General features: G+C 34.9%; 1 long non-coding RNA gene across 1 annotated transcript in view; it reads right to left on the bottom strand.

Annotated features, from left to right (window-relative positions):
- Positions 1 to 25,430, bottom strand: part of LOC129398176 (uncharacterized) — a 526,729-nt gene that overhangs the window by 106,882 nt on the left and 394,417 nt on the right. The window lies entirely within an intron of this gene.

Here is a 25,430-nt window from a genome sequence, read left to right as displayed (position 1 = left end):
AGAAAAAGCTCTACTATTTTTATAGAACACTTTTTGTTTCCTTGTTAATTCTACGGGAAAATATATTATACCAGCCTATTGTTGTAAATATCAAAGAGGACTCTTTCAAAAAATGCAAATGCGCTCTGTTTCAGTAGGTCTCAGATGAAACCAAAAGCCTTTCTGTTTGACAAGTAAACTTAAGCTAAGCCGATGTCGGCAGAGGAGATTGACAGCCCAACCATTCAGTAACACAGTATTAACAGATTCAGAGAAAGATTTGTTGAAAAGTAAGTCAGAACCATTCACTAAATAAATTTTAGGACTATCAGTTTTCTATATTATGACACCTTATGTTTTCATCGTTTGTACATTCTGTTTCTTGGGTCTTATATTCCTAGAAAATGACTACTTTTCATTTTTGTCATCTTCTTTCAGAAAGAACCAAATGTCCCTTCTTCTGTGAGACCCTCCTTGAATTCCCAAGAAAATTTGGCTTTCTTTTTAAAATATTCTGAATTACACTTTGTATGTAAACTCTATTACAGTCTATCACATTGTGTTAAATTTATTTCACATTAAGAGGAGGAGTCATGTCTTATCATGTATGTAATTTCATACCTAAAATATTTTATAGTGCATAATTAATGCTCTATAAATGTTTGATAAACAGAAAATGAGAAAAAAATCAGAGCTGACTATAGTTAACCGAAATTTTAGTTAAACATGATAAGTATTTACAATCTTTGCCAGTTTCTAAATTATAATTTTACTCATACATTTTAAGGTATCAGATTTTAATTTTAAAAAAGTCCTCAAGGCAAAATAAAAACATTAATTTAAAAAATTGCTTTAGAGTTAACTTTATGTCATCTTTCATTCCAAGTATATAGACTAGGAATTAAAATTTTAATTTAATTTTTTTAAAATTAATTTAAAACACATAAATAAATTTAAATAATTTAAAATTTTTAAATTATTATTATTTATTATTATTATTTAAATAAATAATTTAAAACACATAAAGAGAAATGCTATTTGTAATGAACTGGAAAAGTGCATTCCCTCTCTATCTAATATAGGAGCTTCATGAGAGCAGGGACCTTCTATATTTCCAATTCCTACATCAGTGTTGGCATATAATTAATTTTCAATAAACATTTATTCACTAATTAAAAAGATGGATACATAAATAAATGGGTATATGAATGCCATGTGGGGCGGGGGCCCGACACAGTTGGAGTTTCAATTTTTCAAGAAATACCAGGATATTTAAATAAATATAATTTTTAAATGTTAACACATTTTAAAATTCAGAAAAAGAACAAAGAAAAACAAAAATATGCAGACTGAACAAAACTTATTAAATGCAGCCTATGGCTCACGAGTTTACAATATTTAATAAAAACAAGCAGCAGGAACAAATATTTGTTCAGTACTACAAATCACAAAATATATTTAGTTAGGTTATGTGGGAATTCTTTACAACTTCATATATGATACAAATACTCTGCATGTAGAATCAGCTAGTGCTTTGGTACCCGTTTGCCCTTAACAATCTCTTCTTTTCTGAGGTGGCTTTATTCTATCAGAGTGACACTTTTGAAATCAATCACATTTTCCTCAACCTGACAGATTAAAAAGTTTATCGAAAAAGAATTGGAGCACAATACTACATTTAAAACATTGTCCAAAGCTACATTTTTTTCAATAGTTTATTTCATTAACTACAAGCTTCAGGGCAAGATTCTCTGTGTAATGCATGTGCATTATGTCTTAGGACTTAAAATTATAGTTCCAGTTTGCTGATTCCCAAATCAACTAATTCAAGAAGTGAAATATAGTTTTTGTGCTAAAGTAATTGTTTCTCCTGGAGTTTCTTTTGAACTGTAAGTCTATCTTCAATGCATTTCTTTGTTAAGCAAAATATAAAATGGGTAATGGATAAATGCTGAGAATATCATCCAATCATTTTTTAAATAGTTGTCAAATGCTCTCTTTAGAAAGCTTCTCAAGGGGAAATGTTTATGTCTAGAGTAAGTGGTACAAAGCATCATAAAAATATGCCAAATGATTATTATCTGCCAAAAATGGAAATGGTAAAGGAAGTGGAAATTCTACTCTTGAAAAAATGAAAAGAACAAAAAAGACCCATTTGTTTACAATCTTTGGAAGGAGTCTTTATGCAATAAAATTGTATGGGAAAATGAATGTTTGGAAACCCCAGGGTCCTTTTCATTAGAAAGACAATGTACCAGACAACTGACTGAATTTTTTAACTTTTTCAGAATATTTTACTATAATTTATATTCAGCCAAATTATCAATAAAAAAGAATGTATTAAAAATTCAACGCAAACCCCTTAGATAGGATTTTAAAATACTAACTACTGCCAAATTATTGGGAGAAACTTTGCATATACAAACCAGTGATAATTTCAGTTATGAAAATTTTCTTCAGGAAGCTAAAGGCCTTCAAAGTTTCTATTGCTTTACATTACCTACTAATTATGACTTTTCAACTGCATGTTAATTTGGGCAAATAGAGAGCTAGAAGACTTTTGTTTCTGTTTTGCATATGTTTAGAACAAATACATTCAAGGCATAATACTTCATTTAATATTCTAACTAAATCTATGAAACAAAAACATGGGAATTCAAAGAATTATAACTAGCATTCAAGCAATAATAATTGAATAAGAAAGTGGTAATAACTTTGGCTGGACAGATGGCAAATCTAAATACTGTGAAGTTAAAAAGAGGGCCTTAGAGGTCAATAATACTTTTTTTTCAACCAATTTATTGATTCTTTTGATTATGTCTTATATGAAGTTTCAGTTCGAATACTCTGATTAACAGAGAGTTCTCTACCTCCCAACCCAATCAATTCTACCTTTGGAACATTCTAAATTAGAAAAGTCTTTTTGACAAAGGTATAAATCTACCCACAATTTCACCTTATTTTTCCCACCTTAAATTCTAGGTTAATTCTATTATACTCCAGTGATAATTTACAGAATTAACTGAAAGCCTGATATTGGAGGTTACAGAGGCCCATTGTACATCATAACAGTCCACCATGAAAATGATGGGCTACAAGGATTCGAAGTATAAATATGGTCCATTTTGTGTCAGATTAAGAAAGATTATGAAAACACGTGCAATTTAAAAATGTTCCATGTTTTTCTCACACATTTCTGTGGGAGAGGTGAGAATTAATGAGAGGTCTGACTCACATGTACATGGACACAATACACTTTCACCTTATGAATGGGGTTCATGGTGATTTCTTAAATGCACCTAATGAGTACATCATCATAATCATAATAAACTCTGGTAAGATTAAACACTGGGATAGCTTCTGCATCCCAACCATTTGCCATTATTATAGGGTTCTCATCAGTTTTCACAACTGAATCTCTGTTAATACTTGCGATCAAGATGGGCTTAAAGTTCTTTCCAGCTTGATTAAGCTTTAGACAGGCTCTTTCTTGACTCTAGCTAGGCCCCTTGACCTCCCTTTTCTTAGAGCATTTACTTCAGAAAACTTTAATTGTAAATCCTTTATCTGCTCCTTTGAGATGTAAATCTTTCTAAAAGCCTCTTACCAGTTTCACAACTCAGGATTGTCTTTCTCAAGGATCCAGGAGCCATCCCTTTGATATGTAATTATCAAGGAAGATAAAGTGTTACCTCCAGGTCTCTGTAAGAACATTGGAGCTTAACTTCCTGAGTGGGTGGCTTGCTCCAAATTGTAAAATTACCTCCTGTCACAAAGATAAAAGAAAGTTTACTTGTCCTTTGGGTAAAGCCAATGAGCCAATACAAATGGCCTATGTTTTCCCTCTTACTCCAGCGCTTTAAACTTTCTCACCCCTTGTTACAGCAAAGGTGAGTTCAGATTGTATTATGGTCTTGCTCCCCTATTGTAACGGCCTTGAATAAAGTCTTCCTTACTTATTTAACTTTGTCCAGTGCAATTTTTGCATTGACCCACACACAAAATACTTCTTCAGATTTGCAGTCATGCTTTCTAAGAGAAAAAAATACTCCTTCAGATTTGCAATCATGAAAAAGCCGACTAGATAGAGCAGCATTTGATAAAGATATAAACAGAAACTACTCTTTGAGTAAAGGCTGCTAGCAGTCATATAAATTAGCATGAAACTTGAAATTCTTACTTTACAAAAGGTCTACATGTAATTAGTCATGGGCAAGGAAAAAATTTAAGAAAAATTGTAACACTGCCCTGTAGAACTAGTACTATCTTCTCTAGACTGCCAAAACTCACTCATCACAGGGCTAATAACAGGAGCTTTGGCCAACATTAAAAAATGTTAAAGAAAATGTTGCCATCTAGTAAAAGAGGGGAAGGTGTTGGGTTATAGGCTTTTTCAATTTTTGTGAGACTTTACATATCCTGTTAAACTAAAATGAACATATCCAAGTTTTTAAAATTCTATGTTTTTATCTTAATAAATTTAAATACAAAGGAATTCTCTAGGTTATTGTACTCTACTTTTAGCATTTTTACGTTATATTTAATAATTAAAACGTGGTCTGGCATATATGCTGCTCTATGCAAGTGTAGGGTGTAGTTATAACTATTAGTATATCATGCTGCCTTTCCATTACTGTAATTTTATGTGGTCCTGCAAATAAATGTGCCTGATCAGTTTTAACTTAGCTGAAATATATTTCAAGCTATTTTAAAATTGTGTTTTAAAACATGTACACTTTTTTGTGAAAGTGTTATGCTATATCACACAATCTCATTACTGGCTTGGCAGTTTGACCACTTGAAAACCATCTAACCTTTCCTCTTTTTGTTATGTTTAATTGGTAGGGAGAGTCATAGTTTACAGTTAAAGACTGTGTGTGACAAATATCCATCATTACTAGATGTGACTGAATTTTTAATCCTTTTATTTGTGGTACATCTCTTTGCCTTAATTGCTGATTTAGTAGTTAATTGAGAAAATCTTTATTAATGATCTCATATAGCTCTAAGGAATTTTGAATGAATGAGATTCTTCTCCAGAAATAATTTTCCCAACTACCTATGTCAGATCTGCGGAAAGATGAGTAGAATGGGTAGTGAAATCCACTGGTTCAATGGTTTTGTCAGCCACACAATCACACATAACATACACATAAAAAAAATGCATTACGAATTCTTGATCTTAATGACAATTCTGGGCAATGGTACTCTCAAAAATTGGAAAAAAAACTAAAAAATAATTTTTCCTATAACTTTTTTTTGAGGGGAACATATGGAACATCTTTTGATATAGGGTATGTCTGTTCCTACTTTCTAAATCTAGCTGCCTTTTGCTTGACTTCTTGCTTCTCAGCCTTTCACTTCTTACTTGCCACTGACATACCTGTTATTAGGGAAGAGATTTTTTTTTTAATTATTATTATTATACTTTAAGTTCTAGGGTACATGTGCTCAACGTGCAGGTTTGTTACGTATCTATACATGTGCCACGTTGGTGTGCTGCACCCATTAACTCGTCATTTAGCATTAGGTATATCTCCAAATGCTATCCCTCCCCCCTCCCCCCACCCCACAACAGGCCCTGGTGTGTGATGTTCCCCTTCCTGTGTCCATGTGTTCTCATTGTTCAGTTCCCACCTATGAGTGAGAACATGCGGTGTTTGGTTTTCTGTCCTTGCGATAGTTTGCTGAGAAGGATGGTTTCCAGCTTCATCCATGTTCCTACAAAGGACATGAACTCATCCTTTTTTATGGCTGCATAGTATTCCATGGTGTATATGTGCCACATTTTCTTAATCCAGTCTATCATTGTTGGACATTTGGGTTGGTTCCAAGTCTTTGCTATTGTGAATAGTGCCGCAATAAACATACGTGTGCATGTGTCTTTATAGCAGCATGATTTATAATCCTTTGGGTATATACCTAGTAATGGGATTGCTGGGTCAAATGGTATTTCTAGTTCTAGATCGTTGAGGAATCGCCACAGTGTCTTCCACAATGGTTGAACTAGTTTACAGTCCCACCAATAGCGTAAAAGTGTTCCTATTTCTCCACATCCTCTCCAGCACCTGTTGTTTCCTGACTTTTTAATGATCACCATTCTAACTGGTGTGAGATGGTATCTCATTGCGGTTTTGATTTGCATTTCTCTGACGGCCAGTGATGATAAGCATTTTTTCATGAGTCTATTGGCTGCATAAATGTCTTCTTTTGAGAAGTGTCTGTTCATATCCTTCACCCAGTTTTTGATGGGGTTGTTTGTTTTTTTCTTGTAAATTTGTTTAAGTTCTTTGTAGATTCTGGATATTAGCCCTTTGTCAGATGGGTAGATTGCAAAAATTTTCTCCTATTCTGTAGGTTGCCTCTTCACTCTGATGGTAGTTTCTTTTGCTGTGTGGAAGCTCTTTAGTTTAATTAGATCCCATTTGTCAATTTTGGCTTTTGTTGCCATTGCTTTTGGTGTTTTAGTCATGAAGTCCTTGACCATGCCTATGTCCTGAATGGTATTGCCTAGGTTTTCTTCTAGGGTTTTTATGGTTTTAGGTCTAACATTTAAGTCTTTAATCCATCTTGAATTAATTTTTGTATAAGGTGTAAGGAAGGATTCAGTTTCAGCTTTCTACATATGGCTAGCCAGTTTTCCCAGCACCATTTACTAAATAGGGAATCCTTTCCCCATTTCTTATTTTTGTCAGGTTTGTCAAAGGTCAGATGGTTGTAGATGTGTGGTATTATTTCTGAGGGCTCTGTTCTGTTCCATTGGTCTATATCTCTGTTTTGGTACCAGTACCATGCTGTTTTGATTACTGTAGCCTATGGTATAGTTTGAAGTCAGGTAGCGTGATGCCTCCAGCTTTGTTCTTTTGGCTTAGAATTGTCTTGGCAATCAGGGCTCTTTTTTGGTTCCACATGAATTTTAAAGTAGTTTTTCCAATTCTGTGAAGAAAGTCATTGGTAGTTTGATGGGGATGGCATTGAATCTATAAATTACCTGGGGCAGTATGGCCATTTTCAGGATATTGATTCTTCCTATCCATGAGCATGGAATGTTCTTCCATTTGTTTGTATCCTCTTTTATTTCGTTGAGCAGTGGTTTGTAGCTCTCCTTGAAAAGGTCCTTCACATCCCTTGTAAGTTGGATTCCTAGGTATTTTATTCCCTTTGAAACAATTGCGAATGGGAGTTCACTCATGATTTGGTTCTCTGTTTGTCTGTTATTGGTGTATAGGAACGCTTGTGATTTTTGCACATTGATTTTGTATCCTGAGACTTTGCTGAAGTTGCTTATCAGCTTAAGGAGATTTTGGGCTGAGACAATGGGGTTTTCTAGATATACAATCATGTCCTCTGCAAACAGGGACAATTTGACTTCCTCTTTTCCTAATTGAATGCCCTTTATTTCTTTCTCCTGCCTGAGTGCCCTGTTCAAAACTTCCAACACTACGTTGAATAGGAGTGGTGACAGAGGGCATCCCTGTCTTGTGCCAGTTTTCAAAGGGAATGCTTCCAGTTTTTGCCCATTTAGTATGATATTGGCTGTTGGTTTGTCATAAATAGCTCTTTTTATTTTGAGATACATCCCATCAATACCTAATTTATAGAGAATTTTTAGCATGAAGGGCTGTTGAACTTTGTCAAAGGCCTTTTCGGCATCTATTGAGATAATCATGTGGTTTTTGTCTTTGGTTCTGTTTATACGATGGATTACGTTTATTGATTTGTGTATGTTGAACCAGCCTTGCAACCCAGGGATGAAGCCCACTTGATCATGGTGGATAAGCTTTTTGATGTGCTGCTGGATTTGGTTTGCCAGTATTTTATTGAGGATTTTTGCATCAATGTTCATCAGGGATATTGGTCTAATATTCTCTTTTTTTGTTGTGTCTCTGCCAGGCTTTGGTACCAGGATGATGCTGGCCTCATAAAATGAGTTAGGGAGTATTCCCTCTTTTTCTATTGATGGGAATAGTTTCAGAAGGAATGGTACCAGCTCCTCCTTGTACCTCTGGTAGAATTCGGCTGTGAATCTGTCTGGTCCTGGAATTTTTGGTTGGTAGTCTATTTATTATTGCCTCAATTTCAGAGCCTGTTATTGGTCTATTCAGGGATTCAACTTCTTCCTGGTTTAGTCTTAGGAGGGTGTATGTGTCCAGGAATATATCCATTTCTTCTAGATTTTCTAGTTTATTTGCGTAGAGGTGTTAAAGATGTTCTTTGAAACCAATGAGAACACAGACACAAAATACCAGAATATCTGGGACACATTTAAAGCAGTGTGTAGAGGGAAATTTATAGCCCTAAATGCCCACAAGAGAAAGCAGGAAAGATCTAAAATTGACACCCTAACATCACAATTAAAATAACTAGAGAAGCAAGAGCAAACACATTCAAAAGCTAGCAGAAGGCAAGAAATAACTAAGATCAGAGCAGAACTGAAGGAAATAGAGACACAAAAAACCTTTCAAAAAATAATGAATCCAGGAGCTAGTTTTTTGAAAAGATCAACAAAATTGGTAGACTGCTAGCAAGACTCATAAAGAAGAAAAGAGAGAAGAATCAAATAGATGCAATAAAAAAATGATAAAGGGGATATCACCACTGATCCCACAGAAATACAAACTACCATCAGGAAAGACATTGTTAATGGTTGCAATGGCATAAATCCTCCAAAATTAAACATCTGATCTCCTATGTGTTAGTCTCCATTTTGCTAATTTACGAATCATTGCCCTCATGGTATTTACAGAAAGATTTCTCATTTTAAATATGGTGTTATTCAAAATAGAAACTTGGTTAACTTCATGAGAAAATCTCTCTTTGTAGAGAAAATAAGAAGGAAAATAACATTCACTGTAGCCCCAAAGGTGCCAAATACTGTACTGGGTACTCGAAGTATAATATTTACTATAATTCTGACAACTACTATGAGATATGCTTATTATTATTATTTCCACATTATATATGAAGGAACTAGGCTCAAAGGTCTTAGATAACTTGCTCAGAGACAAACTTCTAGGTAATGAATAGTGAAACAAGGATTTCAAACTTGATTTGAATCCATACTTTTAGTCCCCCAAACAACATAATGCATCTATGGGATAATCTATCTGAAATAAAAACATTAGGGTTGGAATATGTGTTTTGAATCCAGTATGTTTGGATGCAAATTGAAATGTGCTCAGGTCAAATTCTTAAAATGTGCTGAATCATGTATACTGATGTTTCACTACCTGTGCAATTGTGTCCTGGGTTAAAACCACAAAATTCACCCAGAACCGTGGAATATTTTAAAGTTTTAAGGGAAACACAATGATACTTAACGTCTGTCAGATACTGCAAACTAGTAGGTTGAAGTAGTTCAGTTTTAACAGTAGTTTATACTACATTCCTTTCAATGGCATATCTTTGCAAAGTTTTGTTTTCAGTGATTACTACAATGATAAGCAAGTAAGCAGTAAAAAAACTCAATGTAGAACTGATAAAATGGGGGTCCCGGCTGTGTCTAGTCTGGATCTCATATCTGAGAAGTTGTGCAGTATTCACTAGATACATACATATCATTAGTAAGTAATTGTGCTTATCTAAAAATTAAATGTCATATTATTTTTGTAACTTATGTGTATTATTTTCCCTAAACATCTAAGACATTGCTAGGACACAAGCATTTATAAAGTTTAGACTTTATTGCTTAATAAATGAAACTCTAAAGTATTCCTTTCAGTCTTATAACATTGTGAAAACATGACTAAGGCCCAATGAAATGAAAAGCTTGGGAATCTCTGGAAACACTGAGCTTCCTTTTCCTCGGCAATAAAGTTACTGAAACTTGTACATGTAAGTTAATCATGTGAGCAAACTAGAAATAAATGAAGATTTGTCTAATTATGCTTCAATCTGTTGTACTTTAGAATTCGGATCAAGGCAATCTTAGAGAAGATTGAATTTCAAAGAAATATTTATTTCAAAACATTTCTCAACACAAGTATGTGATCAACCATTTTAAGGCTGTGAACTTTCCTTCTGAGCTGGGCACTGCCCCCAGGGCTGCAGATTGTTAAAGGAAAGAGAAGAATGAACTCTACATTTCAGTTCTCTATTTTGCTTATTATGGAATCCTCACAATTAGTCATACTGTTCTCAGAATGAATAGAATTCAAAGAAACCCTGTTTCATATCATTGTATTGTGAGGATTAAAAACAATGTGAACCAAAGTCTATGCCAGTCCCAAAATATATGTCTAACAAACATTAACAAACATTGCCAAACACTAATGTTTATTACTCCCTTTGGAGCCCATCTCCCACTGCAGAAAGGATCAATAATTAATACTCATACTCTTATGCAAAGAATTGCAAACTTGGCTTTCTATTTCATTTTACCCTAAATATACACTGTAGATGAGGAAACTAGAATCTCAGATTACTTCCTCAGTGCTTTATTCACTATCTATCCAGTCAGGGTTCATAGTGATCCTGTTTGGGTTCTGTAAATTTAAGCAAGTTTCTTGTCCTCTCCATGCCTCAATTTCCTCATCTGAATATGGGAAAAATAACAGAATCTCCCTGAAATAATGACTGTAAAGAGTAAATGAGCTAAGATAAATATTTAGGCCAGTATTTGGTGCAGAGTCAATACTGTTTAAGTGTTCAACAAACAGAATTGCATGATACTCTCTGAACAAATCCCACATTTTTGGATGCCTGTGATTTTTCTTATGTTTCTCCTACACTTAAATTTCCTTTCTAAGCTTATCTTTAGCCAAAATATTTACAAATTCTATCAGCCTATTAAAATCTTCTCTATAAATTTTTCCTTTTGCCTCTTACGGAAATTTATTTCTATCTTCCATTTTTCTGGTCATTTTCCACCTGATATGGCTAACTGCTCATTTTCTTCCCAGCCCTAATCACAGTTTATAAGCAAATACGTCTTTGGTGGCTAAACCATTTAGAGTCTATTATTAAAATTCTAGAAATCCATGTGTGTATTTGGTCACCCCACACACACAGATTAGAATGTCTAGCATATCATTGATTCAAAATAACAATTACATAATTAACAAATGAATGAATGAACATGTATCTACTCTCAAAGAAAGGTTTCCTTTCCATCTAACATATACTACAGATTCTTTCACTAGTGGATTTTCCCCCAGTGTGTTCCAGTATTCTGTATCTTTAATAATGTCCATTTTGTTTACAAAATTATATGAAGATAATGTTAGATTAAAATATGGTTTCAAATTGTTAAATTATATAAAAATATATAATAGTGAACCAAGACATAATGCTTATTTACTTTATTTTATGATTGAATAAATAGTGAATTAAAATCACTAAATCTAGCTCACATTGACAGCTTATGTTGAAATATTTATATATAACATTATCAGACATCTTTGAAGAATCTTTAAGAACATGTGAATTGCTGTAGAATCTCAGCTTAAAAATATTGCGCTTCTTTTGATTATAGTCCCTATATGTTTTTTTCCATGATACAATTGTGCTAGCATATTACTAGATATTTTTTTCAAGTTTTCAGAGGAAACTTAATCGGTTGGCCAGGAAATACAAACAATAAGTTGGGTGTAAATATATTACACTAGATGATAAGAAAACTAAAAACAAAAAAATTAAATAATATATTGTTTAGGGATACTTGAGTATGTAATGAAATTGTAGCAGTTCCTCAAATAACATTGTTTTGTTCAATGTCGATTACCTTTAAACTTGATGAGAAAAAAATTCCACTCCTGGCAGGGCCACCATGTCCTCAATTTTTCCACGTCTGCAAATTTTTCCACGTCTGTGTAGGTTTTCTTGTGTACACCAGTCTTTTCCCACATCCTAAAGATGTGCACGGTTAGGTGACTTGGCATGTCCACATTGTCCCAATATAAATGAGTAGGGGTATGTCTGTGTACCTGTGCACCCTGCAATGGATTGGCGTCCCTATCCAGGGTTGATTTCCATCCTATGCCCTGAGCTTATGGGATAGGCTCTGGCCATCCTTGACCCTGAACTAAAATAAGCTGGTTGGGAAATGAATGAATAAATTAATACAAGTTATTGTAAAATAAAAATCTGCAAGATATACAATAAAAATACAAATGCATGACAATAAATGATGTGGTACAAAAGTGCTCAGCAAGCCTCCGATATTCATTATTGTATCTGTTTGAACTACGTGCTTGTAGGAGGTACTCCTTAAGATTGTTCTTTGCAAACATTTATTTCTTGATTTAACCCACCATCACTATGACCATCATCACTCACTTATCCACCAAAAATTGGATAAATGATTATCTTACTTCTTATTAATCTTTCTTAAATGTATGTAGAGCTCACATTCATTTATTTCAATGTTTAATATTAGACGTGTTTGGGGTCTTTATTAAGAAGTTTGGTGATGTCTTTGTGACCAGAAATATGTCATGGAACTTGACTTGTTTAGGTAAATTAGCCCAGATAAAATTGGTTTCATTATACATCATTTTGTTTAAAGTTGTAGTTTCAAAGAACCTACCCCAACAAAGTTAAATGAGGACTTATGTATCGGAAACATTCAAGGGAGGATAAACGGAAAATTCAGTATAGAGATTGCTCTGGGGGAGTGGCAGAGCAATGGGATTTGAGGGACACAGGACAAGAATAAAGTTATTGGTAACACTGAGTTCTTAGTTGTGTGATGGGTTCAGAGATGGCTTAATATTTTCTATTTTTAATACACACAAAAAAAGAGTATTATTACTCATAATGTTAAATATTTAATAGATAAATTGAAAACAATTGAGTAACACTGAAAAAGTGAAGAAAAGAAAGATGATGAGAAAGAAAAATAAGAGAATTGAATTAAAGCCACACAAAGCAAAAAAAGGAATTTTCCAAACTCTATAGAATAAAATTGGCATCTAAACAAGCCAGAAACCCAGGATTGCTTACATTTTATTCATGTGTGTGATTACTCTCTATTATGGGAAGTGATTATGGGTTTTCCATTCATTAGTGTAAAATACAATTTTCTTTTAAAATAAATATACATACTTAAAAATTTTAAACCCCAGGTATTTTTTAAAACTGCTAGTAGTTTGAACCTTAAACATTTTTTTAAGTGAAGAACCATTATATCAACAAATATTTTCAGCAGCCAGACTCTTACAGACTCTTGACAGTAAGACTATACATATATTATATATACATATATGTGTATGTGTGCATGTGTGTGTGTGTGTGTGTGTATATATGTATATGTATATATATACATAATATTTGTGATGGAGTCTCTCTCTGTCACCCAGGCTGGAGAGCAGTGAGTGGCCCAATCTCGGCTAGCTGCAACCTTGCCTTCCAGGCTCAAGCGATTCTCATGCCTCAGCCGCCTGAGTAGCTGGTAATACAGGCGTGCGCCACCACGCCAGGCTAATTTTTGGATTTTTGTATTTTTAGTAGAGATGGAGTTTCACCATGTTGGCCAGGCTGATGACTCCTGACCTCAAGTGATCCGCCCGCCTCGGCCTTTCAAAGTGCTGGGATTACAGGCGTGAGCCCCCGTGCCCGGCCAGTAAGACTATTTGTAATACTAGGCAAATCGGTTTTCTTTAAAAAGAAGCCAGTGGAATTCTGTGGCATTTCAGAAATGGATACTTTTCTCTTAATATTTGCCCTTATTCCGAATTCATAGATTTCCCTCTAATATGTAGTTGGACCATGGTGTCTCAGAACAGAAGCCACAGTTCTCAGCCTACCTTGTAGCAATATGGAAGTAGACCTATGAGTCCTGGCAATGGAGTGTAAACAGAAAAAAAGTATAAAATTTCTAGAACATGTCCTTTCAACTGGCTGGAATGAGGGTACAATGTTAGAACTGAAGCATTCATTTCCTGCCATGTGTTCATATTGGGAACCCTGGTCTTTATAGAGGGAAAAGAGAAAAGTAATGTGGTTTTCTGACACTGTGTAGCATCATAACATCCTTCAACTAACTTATTCCATACTCTTGATAAAAATATTGTCATGAAGTCTTTGCCCATGTCTATGTTCTGAATGGTACTGCCTAGGTTTTCTTCTAGGGTTTTTATGGTTTTAGGTCTTACATTTAAGTCTTTAATCCATCTTGAGTTAATTTTTGTATAAGGTATAAGGAAGGGGTCCAGTTTCAGTTTAAGCATATGGCTAGCCAGTTTTTCCAACACCATTTATCATTCTCAGCACACTAACACAAAAACAGAAAACCAAACACTGCATGTTCTCATTCATAAGTGGGAGCTGAACAATGAGAACACGTGGACACAGGGAGGGGAACATCACACACTGGAGCCTGTTGGGGGATAGCATTAGGAGAAATACCTAATGTAAATGACAGGTTGATGGGTGCAGCAAACCACCATGGCATGTGTATACCTATGTAACAAACCTGCATGTTCTGCACATGTATCTCAGAACTTAAAGTATAATAATAAAAAAATTTAAATTTTAAAAAAATAGACATCATTCTTATTAAAACCATTGTTGTATGGGTGTTTTGTTAGTTGTAGTCAAACCTAATCCAATTAATACACATGCACAAGAAATCAGATTGCTTTATCTACTTTTTTCCTCTTTCTTTTTTGGACAACTTTGTAAATCTAAGACCAAAAGTGATAAATAGTCCCTTAAATTCCTACCCATGATGCAGTTATTATTTGATTTCTAAAAATACAATTCTTTTAGATTTTGTTTAAATTTGGAAATATATTATCAATTATTTGAATTAAAATGAGATAATTATATTATACCAAATATGGATTAGAACTGTTTTGGCCTACTTCACTTGCATCTAGCAATTTTAAGAGAATGTTGACTCCTAGTGTTCTAAGCTGGACCGACCATATTATTTTGTTGTTTATGTAATTTCAACTTTTATTTTAGATTCAGGGTATATATTTGCAGGTTTGTTACCCGGGCATATTGAGTGCTGCTAAGGTTTGGGATATGATTGCTGTCATCACCCAGGTAATGAGCATAGTACCTAACCGTTATAGTTTTTCAACTCTTGCCTTACTTCCTTCCTACCACCTCTGATAGTCCCCAGTGTCTGTTGTTGACATTTTTATGTCCACGAGTATCCAATGTTTAGCTCCCACTTATAATAAGTGAGAACACGAGGTATTTGGTTTTCTCTTCCTGCACTAATTTGCTTAGAATAATGGCTTCCAGCTGCCTCCATGTTGCTGCAAAGGATATGATTTCATTCTTTTTTATGGCTGTGTGGTATCCCACGGTATATATGTACCACATTTTCTTTATTCAGTTTGCCACTGATGGGCACCTAGGTTGATTCTACATCTTTACTATTGTGAATAGTACTGTGATGAATATTTTAGTACATGTGTCTTTTTGGTAGAAGAATTTATTTTCCATTGGGTATATGCCCAGTAATGTGATTGCTGGGTGAAATGATAGTTCTGCTGTAGATTCTTGGAATAATCTCCAAACAGTTTTCCACAGTGGCTGCACTAATTAACATTCCCACCAACAGTGTATCATGTTCCCTTTTCTCTGCAGCCTCATGAGCATCTGTTATTTTTTGACTTTTTAGTAATAGCCATTCTGACTTGTATTAGACTGTATCTCACTGTGGTTTTGACTTGCATTTCTCCAATGATTAGTGATGCTGAACATTTTTTCATATGCTTCTTGGCCACTTGTCTGTCTTTTGAGAAGTATCTGTTCATGTCTTTTGCCTAATTTTTAATGCAGTTATTTGCTTTTTGCTTCTTGAATTAAGTTCCTTTTAGATTCTCTATAGTAGACCTTTGTCACATGCCTAGTTTGCAAATATTTTCTCCCATTATATAGGTTGTCTCTTTCCTCTGTTGATTGTTTTGTTGTGCAGAGGCTATTGAGTTTATGAGGTCCCACTTGCCAAGTTTTTTGTTTTTGTTGCAATTGCTTTTGAGGGCTTAATCATAAATTCTTTCCCAAGACTGATGTCCAGAATAGTATTTCATAGCTTTTCTTCTAGGATTCTTATAATTTGAGATCTTACATTTAAGTATTTAATCCATCTTCAGTTGAATTTTGTATACAGTGAGAGATAGTGGTTCAGTTTAATGCTTCTGCATATGGCTAGCCAGCTATCCTAACATCATTTATTCAATAGGTAGTCCTTTCTCCATTGCTTGTTTTTGTCAAGTTTGTTAAAGATCAGATGACTGTAGCTGTGTGGCTTTATTTCTGGGTTCTCTATTCTGTTCCATTTGTCTATGTGTCTTTGTTTTTGTACCAGTACCATGCTGTTTTGATTATGTGTTATAGCATAGTTTGAAGTCAGATAATGTGATGCCCCCATCTTTGTTCCTTTTGTTAGGAAAGCTCTAGCTGTTCAGGCTCTTTTTTGGTTCCATATGAATTTAGAATAGTTTTTCTATTTCTGTGAAAGATAACATTGCTGGGCTTGATAGGAATAGCATTGAGTGTGTAGATTGCTTTGAGCAGTATGGCCATTTTAATGATATTAATTCTTTCAACCCATGAGCATGGAATGCTTTTCCATTTGTTTGTGTCATCTATGATCTCTTTAAACTGTGATTTGTAGTTCTCCTTGTAGAGATCTTTCATCTCCTTGGTTAGAGGTACTCCTAGGTATTTTATTTTTTCTGTAGCTATTGTAAATGGGATTGCATTCTTGATTTGGCTCTCAGCTTGAATGTTATTGGTGTATAGAAATGCTACTGATAGTTTTACACTAATTTTGTATCCTGAAACTTTACTGAACTTGTTTATAGTTCCAGGAGCCTTTTGGTGGAGTCTTTAGGGTTTTCTAGGTATTGAATCATATTGTCAGTGAAGAGAGATAGTTTGCCTTCTTCTTTCCTATTGGATGCTTTATATTTCTTCCTCTTGCCTGATTGCTCTGGCTAGGACTTCTAGTACTATGTTGAATAGAAGTGGTGAGAGAAGGCATCCTGTCTTATTCCAGTTCTTGAGGGGAATACTTCCAGCTTTTGCCCATTAACTCTGATGTTGTCAATCATATTTTTCTCCCAGGAACTATAAAGTTGAGCAGAGTCACACAACCTTCGTGTGACAGTTAATTTTATGTGTCAACTTGACTGGGTCACATGATGCCCAAAATATTTTTTAAACATCATTTTTAGGTATGTCTGGATGAAATTAACATTTAAATGGGTAGACAGTAAAGCAGATCGCCCTCCCCAATGTAGTGGGCCTCATCCCATGTTTTGAAGACCTAAATAGAATAGAATAAAAGACTGAGTAAGAAATAATCTCCTGCTGCCTGACTGTCGTCAAACTGAGACATTGGTCTCCTCTTGCCTTCAGACTCAGACTTCATTTGGAACAGTACCATTGACTCTCATGAGTCTGGACTTCTCAGTCTCTGTAATAACGTGAGACAACTCCTTAGAATAAATCTCTCTCTCTCTCCCTTTCTCTCTTTCTCTATCTCTGTCTCTCTCTCTCTGCACACACACACACAAACACACACACACACACACACGCTGAGTTATGCCAATGCAGCACTTTAGCAAAGGCTCCCAAGTTCCTGCTGCAACAGTCCCTGGGGATGCCTGGGCTCCTGTTGGTGGCAAACATTTTGTGTGTGTGTGTGTGTGTGTGTGTTTCATATATATATATATTATACTTTAAGTTCTAGGGTACATGTGCACAACGTGCAGGTTTGTTACGTATGTATACATGTGCCATGTTGGTGTGCTGCACCCATTAACTGGTCATTTACATTAGGTATATCTCCTAATGCTATCCCTCCCCGCTCTCCCCACCCCACAACAGGCCCTGGTGTGTGATGTTCCCATTTTTTGCTTGCCTCCCCAGCATCAGTTTTCCCCTTCTTAGCAGTATCTCAGTGTTCCATTCATGTGGTTTGGATGATATTATCTGACCACTAGTTCAAGATTTGTCTTAATTTGCTAAAGTCAACAGCATAATCCACCCCCACGCCACAGTTTCTGAGTCTGGGGTGAGGACATAACCTGTACCTCAGCCTACAGTGTACTAGAGCTAGCTCATACCAGCTCATGAGAGCCAATTGCTAAATTTCTTGAAAATTTGCAAGTCAGTTACTCAACACAGCCATTATTTTAAAAATTATACGAACTTATAACTAAAATATATTAAAGCAAAAATATAATAATTCATACCTTTAAAATATTTTACTAAATTTTATAGTACTTATGATCTTGAAATTATTTATATTTACTTTAACAGTGAAAACAGAAGAAAATACTGTATAAAGGTATGCTACTGCACATCTTTTCCTAACAAGTGACATTGTATTGGTATGCAAACAAAATATATCTTTCTGTTATTTAAATATTATTGTCCAAATGAGCAAATAATTCCCTCACATTACCAATGAAAGAATCAATGGGATTTCCAAACAATTAGGATATTTTCAAATCATAGTTTAATTACAACCACCTTTGAGAGGCCAAGGTGGGCGGATCACCTGAGGCCAGGATTTTGAGAACAGCATGCCAACATGGTGAAACCCTGTCTCTACTAAAAAATATAAAAAATTAGCTGGGTGTGGTGGTCTGTGCCTGTAGTCTCAGCTATTCAGGAGGCTGAGGCAGGAGAATCTCTTGAATGTGGAGGTGGAGAATGCAGCAAGCTGAGATCACACCATGGCACTCCAGCCTGGGCAACAGAGCAAGACTCCATCTCAAAAAAGAAAAAAAAAAAGAGTTTAGCAAATGTATTCTGTGGGAATTAATTGGTCATATGGAATTTACAGTGAAAGTATAGTATATTCTATTATTTTGTAAATTGAGAGCTAAATATATTTTACATCAATAAAAATTTTTTGTACTTTTGGAAGACTTTGTTTTTATTATTTGTTTTAATTGACAAATATTGTATATATTTATGGTATATAACATGATGTTTTGCAGTATGTGTACACTTTAGAATGACTAAATCAAGTTTAATTAACGTATATATTACTTCACATACTTACCATTTATTTGTGGTGAAAAATGTGGTTAAAATCTACTCTTTTAGCAATGTTAAAATATAAAATACATTACTATTGATTATATACATCAGTAAAATTTATAGTAAACTTGTGTATATATACATGTTTACTTTTTTAAGGTATTATTTTAAACACTTACCAGCATACTAATGCCTATGTCAGCTAGTTAGTATTTGACATTCTATGAATGAACAAGTGCTAAATTAGTTCAGTTACAGTAAATCTCAGGACTTTTATTCAATGATTGAGGCAGAAATTTCTCTTTCTCTCTCTCTCTCTCTCTCCGAATAAGGAAGAATGTAGCTTTAGGAGCTTATGAATGTTATCCTATGACACAACAAAGGAAGTCAACTTTAGAATGAGACATGATACACGAAGGAGATATAGAAGGAAGCAAATTTCTAGGGGAAAGTTTTGAAGTGCTGGATAAAACCAATGCTAATGTGCTCCTATAGCAGCCACATTAACCAATAAATTTTCTCATTGTCTAAGTTGTATTTTCTGCTCTTCCTGAGACCTGGTTGTCCAGCTATTTGATTGTAAACTATACCATTTTCCTTCCAAAAAACACTCTATTTTTTAAATCATGTGAATCAAAGTTTCTGAATTAGTCCTTTAGAAGAGTTGGCGAGATAGAGATTGGGAGAAAAACAATTCTGGCATAGCATTCTTATCGAAGTTACAATTCATCATAAAAAATACAGAAGATGTATTATCAAGAGGGAATACTAGGAGATACAAAGGTAGAAGATTTGGGATGAGTGGTACTTTTCAAGACTCTCCAGTTTGTCAAGGATAATATTCTCAGGATAGTGGAGAAGATATTCTACTTAGGCCTCAGATTCTGAAAGGTCACAGGAAGCCACAAGAAGCAACTTACAGGCTTCTAACACCATCAATTTATGGCCCTGAAGTTACATAAAAATGACCTATTATGATGCTAAAATTATTTAGCAAGCCACTTCACCTGGATCTAATGCCTAAGCTCTATGTATAATTTTGCATTATGCCTCCAATGCCATGTTGCTATATTGTCAACAGGTTGTAAAGGAATGAAAATACATATTATTGGGTCCACATTATATGCAACATAACCATGTAATGATGGTCAATCTGTAGGAACTTAGGATCAGAAGGCACTACCACAGTGTGTCTATCGTTCGCAACCATAACACCTAAACACGTACAGAAGTAGATACTAGGAGCAGGGCAGGGGCCACAGATCCTCAGAGAAAGTTAACTTCCTTAAATTTTTCTTAGGTTGGTGTAAAGCAAAAAGCATTGAGATACTCTCTCATTTTTCCAGGATGGGAAACTACCAGCCCATGCTACAATGCAGCAAATTAGCCAATTTATTAACTGTGGTTACAAGAGAAAAAACAGGGGATGAAAAATTTCTCAGCCACAGTAGTATCTTTGCTACATCCAATGGCATCAAGTAATTTAAAGTGAAAGCATGCTAAAAGCAAGTCTTAAAAATCTTACCTCAAGGCTCAGATTGATACTTGGGTACTGCATGTTAACCATGCTAGAAACAAACAAACAAATCTCCTATCGCTTTTAGCCATAGAGCTAAAGCTGCTAAAAGTCAAATGCCGATATTGATTCCATCAGTGGCTTAACTACAATATCAATTAAATTCACAACTCACTAATTATTTTATATGAAAGATATGATACCAATAGGAAATTAGGAAAATTCTGGTAATTGAAATAAAGATATTTAGGAGCATTCATATGATTTAGAGAATCCCAACCCTTCAAACTGCTCTGAAATGTTCCCATTATGCCTTTCTTGCTGTACAAATCTAATAATTTGCCCAATCCTGCCACTTATATCCCCAAAATTTCCCCAATTGGTGAAATGCAAAATCAGAGTAGAGAGTAAGTGCTAGGCTCTGAAGAAGTTTCATGGATTTAAATTTTCTTATCTCTAAAACTGAAAATTTTAGATGGGTATTTTAAGAGTACCCAGTCATAAAGAGCAGAGTATGATTTGAGATCAGGCTTAATTCTTTGCTACAGGTGAGTACACGGAGATTTGGAATTCAACAGCTTTTAGACAGCTAACCATGATGAGTGTAGCAATTTGTTGGGTTAGTTGAAGCAAAACTAGATCAAAAGGTGACCCAAGACATATAATATTAAAAAATCAGAAAGTCATTAATCTGATATAAAAGAAAGAATTTGAAAACTATAGGAGAAAATAATACTAGACTGGATTTATTCCATACTTTTCATCCATCCATTTCCTCCCGATTTTTATTACCAGGGTTCAGACAATTCTTCACTCTACTTTTCAGTTAGGAGCAGACATGACGTAAGTCCTAGTTTCTTTGAAAGATGCATCTCTAGGCTGATGATTCAGATGAGTAAGCCTAGGCTAAAAATGTGATCCATCTTTTTGCTAGGGATGGAGTAAATTCAGTGTGGCTAAGATTGTATTGACTATTAGCCTCCAGAAACATTACACAGATCTTATGACCTCCATCTTCCAGATGACTCTGTTCAAATTCAAATCCCAGTGACAGCAAATCTGATTATTCATACATGGCTCTGGTGTGTACCCTAGAATTAATCAGCTATGGCAAGAAGCAAGAGCTATATCATAGTCACTGAGGCATCACTTTGAACATGAAGGGTCACCCGACTTTGTCTATTATATTATTTTTCCTTCCATTCTAGAAGAGCCAATTTCATATTATTTTTTACTTGGCTTCTCAACACATGTACACTTACATACACGTATGTGTGCACAAACACACACATACACATACACACAGCGCACTGAAGACAGACTGGAACAATTTTCACAGTTACTATATATACTCTCAGTGTGATTATGATGGCATTTCCTTAATTAACTTATTCTACTTAAAAAATGCCACTACTTAATAAGATCTAATTATCCCTTGGCTCATACTCTTCCTCTCCATAAGCACACACAATTTCTAGTTTATATCCCCCAACTAACCATAATTATTTGCCCTTTGGAAATATTCAAATAATATCCACTTCACCTTCCCAATATAATAGCTCATATTAAAAAAATAAAGGGAGACAGTGTAGCGATTTGCTATTTGCCAATGATATTCATTCACAGTGTTGTGCTGGCAAATTTAATAACAGCGTTCTGGGAACGGAAGGTCATGATTTGTAGCATTTGCTGATTTCTATAAGCACTTCAATATGTCCAAGTTCAAACTACCAACGTAAAGTCACTAAACCATGGAGTTGGAAAAAGATGCCCGCAATCGGCTCCATGAGTAGATATAAGCTGGCTCCTGCACACCTATGTAGTTGTATTAATCAGGAACTCTAGAAACTGGAGTTCCATGTCCTGTTGATTCTATCCTTAGGCTTACTTAGTTCACTTTCATGTCACTCCTGCCTACAAAAATCTCTCCTTCTTACTGGTAGAATTCAGTGATCTTCTGTGATACCAGGAATTAGTGCAAGTATAGAGTCAGGATTCAATAGTCTTCCCAAAGTTTTTATATTTGTTTCCCTAGATATGTAATAAATTAACTTATTGAAGACAGACTGGAACAAGTTTCACAGTACTACACATACTTTTACTGTTATTATAACTGCATTTTCTTAAGCTTCCTTTTTCAAAAAGGAGAGCTGCTCAGTTCAGAAAATTGGTAAAAAAATAGGAGTCTCTGGCTGTGTCTCAGGCCTCTTAGTCATATCAAAAATTTGTTAGCAGTTTTTCTGCAAATCAAGTAGGAGCTTAATAACAGTCCATTTTATTCCTTTTGAACACATAATTATTGATCGAAACTGACCATGTTCTACCCTGTTCATATTGCACTGACCCTACTCACCTGCCATTAAGTAACCTTATGCTTATTTTGCCTCCACGTACCATCAATATAATGTAAGCTCTAAAAAGACAGAGATGTTGTATGTTTTCTTCCAAGAAGTTTCTGGCATCAAAAGGAAGGAGAGAAGAGAGAAAGGGAAAAAAGAAAGAGACAATGCTGAATAATTGATCAACTATGATAGATTCATAGAATCTTGGAGCTTGAAAGTGCCTGGTGTTAACTCATCCAGCAGCCTAATTTATAGATTAGGAAATGGAAGCCTGATTAAATCAAAATACTTTTCCATGGGTAGTTCATTTGTAAACTCCAAGTCAGAATTTAGGTTACATAAAGAACATAAACACCCTGATCCTCAGGAAAATATTTCAGTGATACTTAACACGGAGGTAATGAGAAAATCTGAAACAGGCCTGTTGAACCAGAAATACTTCTGCCCCCAAATTTTCCCCACCCACACACACCTTTTTGGGCCTTCCATACACACACATCTAGAAGAATGATTAAAGAAGAGGTGGTGGGAAGAACTTTTAAAAACATGCTAGAAAATAAAATTATTTAGCTCTTTCTGTATAGGAAAAAAATTCTGGGTTTATTTTGTTTTCAATTCAGCAAACATCCATTAACAACCTATGTGCAGTTCTCTGAGCCTAAAGCTGTGATATATATAAAGTGTGGTAAGATGTTGGTCCTGCCCTCCAGGAACTCATAATCTAGTTAGGAAGATAGATGAGTACATAAGTAACGATCATAAAAAGGCACTCTGCTTTTAGGAAAAGGTGTGAAATTGAGACAGAGAGTGGGAAATTGCTATGAGGGGCACAAAGATAAGACAAGATGGAGCAGGAGATAATCGATTTTTTTTCTTATGCATCATAGTTGTGTAAAAAAAAATCCCTTCTAATTAGAGTAGATAAAACACACCAAAACTCTTGAATTCTTGCTTTCTCCTTTATGAATCCCGGCCTTCTGAGTGAATCCTACCATGATGAAGTTGACAATGGAGTTTCTTTTACCAAAGACAGATGACCTCCCTCCACATGACCGCTAGTACATTCTATGAGGAAAGAGCATTCCAAACTGTCTGTGTTCTTTTGATAATTCACTGTCTGGAAGGTCAGAAACTATTCATAGAAGTAAGTAGATTCTACATGTTTGTGTGAAAGACAAAGTTCATTCTTTTCTTTCATTTCTCCTAAGTAATCTGACTTTTTATACCTCATAAATGGAAAATAAAAGAATCATCTGATTATACTCAGCAAGATTGTTTCTTTGAAACACTAAACCTCTACTAAAATTTCACTAATATATTAAAACGTTGGATTTTGTTTGAATATTTTGATCTCTGGATATATAAATCTTTCCTTATCAAAAGGCTAAATTAAAGAAAAACAGAAAGTAAACAACTTTGATTGAATATCAGAAAAGATCCAATTCTCTCATCTCATCTGATCATGAAATAAATCATTATAGGTTATAACAACCAATTAAGCTTTCTTGGAATTTTAGGAAGCTTCTGTTCTAGGCCATAGTTCTGTAATGATACCCAGTAAATGAAGCTTTTGCTTTCCATAGTTAAAAGCTGCTTTTTTTCCTAGAGAAGAAAATCGTGCCAATCAAATTTGAATTTTTCTAGAACAAGTAGATGATTTAGGAAAAGGCCAGTGCATATCATTTGTAGCACTTTAAGAAATTATGTTATTTCAGTAATTCTTTCAATATAACCTTAGAGGCACAGGCACCTAAAGATTCTAAACAACAACAAAAACCTGAATAAAAATAGTGACTGAATATGCCAAGTGAAGGATGGGTGAGTTATGGCTGACAAAGTTGACACCATAGAATGAGTTAGATAAGTTGCATAATAATTCACTCAACGGTTCTGTTATCCAGGTAATCTAATTTATCATTCATAGAATGATGATGAAGAGAGAGAGAGAGAATTATTAACCAAGCACATACCTTGCAAGGGACTGGGTAACCTAAAAGTCTCTGATTTTAATATAATCTAGTAAAAAAGATTTGTCAAAAAGATATTAACAAAGAAGCAGCTTTGTGGGCTGATGTGTTCAGACAAAACTTTAGCAGAAGACAAAAGATTGAGCTAATCCTTGTAGGTTCAGTAGGCTATACAAAACTAGTCAAGCAAAGGGAAAAGATGATAATATTACAGGCTGGAGAAAAATCTATCACACTGATATGGTTTGGGTCTGTGTCCCCACCCAAATCTCTTGTTGAACTGTAATCCCCAATGCTGGAAGTGGGGCCTGGTGGGAGGTGACTGGCTCATGGGGTGATTTCTAATGGTTTAGCACCATTCCCCTAGTGCTGCTCTCATGATACAGTTTTCAGGAGATCTGTTGTTTTTTTTTCTTAAGTGTGCAGCACCTCCCCTACCCCTTCTTCCTGCTTTGGCCATATAAGATGTGCCGCTCCCCCTTCACCTTCCCTCATGATTGTAAGTTTCATGAGACCTCACCAGTCATGCCTCCTGTACAGTCCACAGAACTGTAAGCCAATTAAACCTCTTTTCTTTATAAATTACCCAGTCTCAGGTATTTTTTAACAGCAGTGTAAGAACGGACTAATACACACATGTACATGAATTTAGAGTCAGATTCAAGTGTC

The sequence above is a fragment of the Pan paniscus genome, chromosome 6 (assembly GCF_029289425.2).
Source record: "Pan paniscus chromosome 6, NHGRI_mPanPan1-v2.0_pri, whole genome shotgun sequence".
In the NCBI taxonomy this organism is placed as follows: Eukaryota; Metazoa; Chordata; class Mammalia; order Primates; family Hominidae; genus Pan; species Pan paniscus.
Note: the sequence above shows the minus strand (reverse complement) of the source record. Positions and strands in the feature narration are given on the sequence as shown.